We start from the raw sequence: 5,250 nt of genomic DNA, 5'->3' as shown, positions 1-5,250 counted from the left end.
ATTACACCAGACTTCTTTATAGAGAAGAAAAACTAGAAGATATTGGGCAGATGTCATACAGACCTTAAGAGAACAAAAATGCCAGCCCAGAGTACTATGTCCAGCAAAACTCTCAATTACTATAGATGGAGAAACCAAGATATCCCATGACAAAAAGCAAATTTACACAATACCTTTCCACCAATCCAGACATACAGAAGGTAAAAGAAGGAAAACTCCAATACAAGGAGGGAAATCACACCCAAGTAAAAGTAAGAAATGATTCTTTTCCCAACACCAAACTAAGAGAACCACACAAGCATAATTTCACCTCTAAAAACAAGAAAAACAGGAAGCAAAAAATCATTGGTCCTTAATATCTCTCAACATAAATTGACTCAACTTTCTAATAAGAAGACATAGATTGGATATGTAAGCAGGACTCAGCATTTGCTGTAAACAGGAAACATACTTCAGTGACAAAGACAGACACGAACTCAAATTAAAAGGCTAGAGAAATATTTTCCAGGCAAATGGGTGCAAGAAACAAGTTGGAGTAGCAATTCGAGTGTCTAATAAAATAGACTTTCAACCAAAAGTTATCAAAAAGATGGGTAAGGACTCTTCATACTCAACAAAGGAAAAGGAGTCTCAATCCTAAACATCTATGCCCCAAATGCAAGGGCACTCATGCATGTGCAAGAAATGATACTGAAGCTTAAAGCACACATTCACCCTCACACAATGATATTAGGAGATTTTAACACCACACTCTCACCAATGGACAGATCATGGTAACACAAACTAAATAAGAGACATAGTGAAACTAAGAGAGTTTATGAACCAAATGGACTTAACAGATATCTACAGAATATTTCATCCTAAAACAAAAGAATATACCTTCTTCTCAGCACCTCATAGTACCGCCATCAAAACTGACCATATAATTGAATGCAAAACAAGTCTCAACCAATACAAGTTGGAACTAGTCCCATGCATCAGATCACCAGGGACTTTGGCTGGTCGTCAAAAACTACAACACAAGAGGAAGCCCACATACACATGGAAGCTGAACAACTATCTCCTCACTGATAACTTGGCCAGGGATGAAATACAGAAAGAAATTAAAGACTTTTTTTTTTTTTTTTTTTTTTTAGAATTTAGTGATAATGAAAGCACAACATACCCAAACTTACGGGACAGAATGAAAGCAGTGCTAAGAGGAAAACTCACAGCTCTGCCTGTGCCTCCAAAAAGAAATTGGAGAGAGCATACACTAGCAGCTTAACAGCACATCTGAAAACCCTAGAACAAAATGAAGCAAATACACTCAAGAGGAGTAGAAGGCAGGAAATAACCAAACACCCAAATCTCTGGATAAGGAAAACTATTCTCCACAATTAAAGAACTTATGGAGGAATCACCATCCCTGACCTCAAGCTATATTATAGAGCAATTGAGATTAAAAACTGCATGGTATTGGTACAGTGACAGGCAGGTAGATCAATGGAATAGAATTAAAGACCCAGAAATGAAAGCACACACAGATGAATACTTGAATTTTGACCAAGAATGTAAAGCCATCCATTGGAAAATAGACACCATTTTCAACAAATGGTGTTGGTTCAACTGGTGGTCAGCATGTAGAAGAATGCACATCAATCCATTCTTATCTCCTTGTAAAAAGCTCATGTTCAAGTGGATCAAGAACCTCCTCACAAAATCAGATACACTGAAATGAATAGAAGAGAATGCTGGGAACAGGCTGGACCAAATAGGTACAGGAAAAAATTTCCTGAAGAGAGTATCAATAGCTTATGCTATAAGATCAAGGATCAACAAATGGGACCCCATAAAATTGCAAAGCTTCTGTAAGGCAAAGGTCACTGTCACTAGGACAAAATGGCAACCAGCAGATTGGGAAATGATCTTCACCAATCCCATATCTGATAGAGGGCTAATATCCCATATATAGAAAGAACTCAAGAAATTAAACTGCAGAGAACCAAATAACCCTATTAAAATTGTGTACACAGCTAAAGAGAGGTTGGCAAATACAAATGTGAATGCTTGAAGCAACCATTGGACTCAGCACAGGGACCTTAGTAGAAGAGTTAGGAAAAGGATGAAAGAAGCTGAAGGGATTTGCAACTGCATAGGAAGAACAACAATATAAACCAACCAGATCTCCCAGAGCTCCCAAGGACTAAACCACCAACCAAAGATTACACATGGAGAGACCCATGGCTCCAGCTGCATATGTAGCAGAGGATGGCCTTATTTGGCATCAATGGGAGGAGAGGCCCTTGGTCCTACCAGGCTAGATGCCCCAGTGTAAGGGAATGCCAGGGTTGTGAGGTGGGAATGGGGAGAGGCATACCCTCATAGAAGTTGTGGAAGGGTGTATGGGACAGTGGGTTTGCAGAGGGGAAACTGGGAAAGAGGATAATATTAGAAATTAAATAAATATAATATTCAACAAAAGAATAAAAAACTAAGGGTGAAAATGAAATAAAATATCTTTTGAAGCAGGCTTTTTAAATATCAAATCCTATACCTATCACTATATGAAGTCTACATATTTTTCCATTTTTAATCTTTAATTTTGTAATTATACATGTAACAGGATTTTTGCTGAAAGAAAAGTATTTCCAGCACTAGGAAGTGTACACAAAATCCTACCTTACCTAGGTCACTGCCCTGACAGAGCCTACTGCTTTTCCTAAGAACAGAACTGATATGAATTCTTCCTGACTCTTTCCTGAATATTTCATAAATAATGTCTGCATGTGGTTTTAGACATGTGATCATATTTATATTGTTCTTGATTTTTCTCACTCTATAAAAAATATTCACCCTAATCTGTATCATACATAAATAGAAAGAGTTGCCTTGGTCATGGTGTCCCTTCAAACCAGTGGAAACATCAAGAACAGCACCTGGAAATAATGTCCAATCTCTGTGGGCCTCCTGTTGTAGATCAACAAATAGAAGAAATAAAGCAATAGTTATAAGATACTACGTGGGGCTGCCTATACTTCTAGTACTTGCAATACTGAGGGTGGAGATTTTCATAAGCTGAGTCCAATCGGGCTACATAGTGAGATCTAGGTCATCTTGAGTTACCTGTCTCAAACTTAGAACAAATCATGTCAGGTGTTAATAAATAAGAGATGTTTGCAATCATGGTTGAACTTCTGAAATGCATGGAAAAGTTTAGTCATAAGGATTATAACAAAATCGATAAGATTAGTTATCAGAGTGCTACATTCCTTGATATTTCTTTATTAATTAGATATTTTCTTTATTTACATTTCAAATGCTATCCAGAAAGTTCCTTATACCTTCCCCTGCTCTCATTGATATTTTTGATTGTTATTTTTGATGATATGATTCTCAGACCCCTTCTTTTTCCCACAAAGAATGCTACAGTGCACTTATTTTTCCCCACACAGGCCACTTCTGCATGCCTGATGACTCTCAGGGGATCCAATTTTCAACGCTTTCATTTCAAAAGGTGGCTGCTTTCTCTCTCAGATACCACACACCAAGAATTTCAAGGAGAGTCGATATCTTCCATGTTTATTTATGTTGCATCCTAATTATCCATGGCCAGATTGAGTTGATCTGAAGTGGATGCTGGATGTGAGATGCCTACCATCATATCTATAGAGGTGTTACTGATAACATAAGCAAGTGATCAGAATCCTGAGTGAAGATGCCCCTTATACTGCTGAATCTAGAGGATAAAGTGTGCTATATGGTAAATCAGGTATGGTCTGATATGATAAGTAAGGGGGGCAGGAGAGAAGACTGGGTCCTGCTGAGATACATGGGTTGATTCACCATGTGCCTGGATACACTGTGGTAATCCCCAGTCCTGGACTGCATCAACAAGTGAACTCATGTAAGCACCCTACTTACTGACTGAGGAAGTCACTATTGTTTGTCCAGTCAAGAACTGCTAAACTTCAAAGAAGTAAGTTATATATTCTTGATTGGCACCCACAGTTAAGAGGTTGGTTGCCATGGTGAAGCTGTGTAGCTCAGCTGGACATTTGAAGGAACTCTGGTGCCCATGTGATAATGATGTATCTTTTATGTTGCTCTTAACACTGAGTTCTTTTCTTTGTCCACACTCCTTCCTCCCTATTTGACCTGTAGGAGACATAAAATTGTTCACAAACTGTGTGATTACATTTGCCAATGTTACTTTAAGGAGGTTTACCATTTAGAGTTTAAAGTGGTGACAGTCAGACCTATATCTTGACAGTCCTTGTGCTTCAAAAACAGTGCTTCTGTTTTAAAGCAATATCATTGTAATATGCTCTCAAGGTACAGATTTTATTTTTTTGATTGTTCAAAAATTAGTCAAATATGGATTGCATTGAATATGTATTACAATAATAAGTTTAAAGAGTAAAAAACTTAGCTTATATCTTTCAGCAATGTTATCTCTTCAAGAGAGTGCTCTAGGCACAGTGCCTGAGAAGGTATGACCCGGGGCTCTTCTAATAATGCAGACACTCCACATTTTGTCTGACATACTCTCTTATTGAAGCACAGATCTCATTAAGATTTTTATTTTTACAAGGTTCTTAGTCACATGATTTCTGTTATATTCTTCCATATGTGAGACATATACATATTTTTCAGCACAACCTATTTTTTCACTTTGCTAACTCTAGCGTGACTTTATATTATAGTTGCTGGAAATTTCCAATTATGTGAACAATATTTTGCATTTTTTCAATCTTGAAACCAGCAACTAAGCCTTATTCACTGCTATGTGTTGTTTGTTTGTTTGATTTGTGTTCTAGTATAGATAAGTGGAACCAGACAATCCACAAAGTCAGTTTCTAGAATCATTGATCACTTTCTTCTTTCCTTTCAGCCACATCTACTGTATGGGAAATATCTTATAGATACTGTAATTCAGCCTTATGAGGTGTATAATACAATAGAAATGTGTTCTGTCTTCAGAAAGACATACAACAAGTGAATATAAAATAAGTATGTTTTTTATAATTTAAAAAAAAAATATAGGTGGTGATGTTGGCAACCTGCCGCAAGTCTTGTGATTGAGAATGTACTCATTTGATAGGGAAGTGGAGCCTCAGCTTTATGCACTTGTAATCCTTTCATTTGACTGTGTTCATAATCATATGCTGAAATCTATACAAAAGAAGTCGTAAGGTATGCTGTTTTAGTTCCCACCGACATGAACTACTACTGGAAAACAGTATAAGTTAGTCACTTTCTATAGGGTTC

The sequence above is a fragment of the Mus caroli genome, unplaced genomic scaffold, assembly GCF_978045245.1.
Source record: "Mus caroli unplaced genomic scaffold, Mus_caroli_1 scaffold_17, whole genome shotgun sequence".
NCBI classification, from domain to species: Eukaryota; Metazoa; Chordata; class Mammalia; order Rodentia; family Muridae; genus Mus; species Mus caroli.
Note: the sequence above shows the minus strand (reverse complement) of the source record.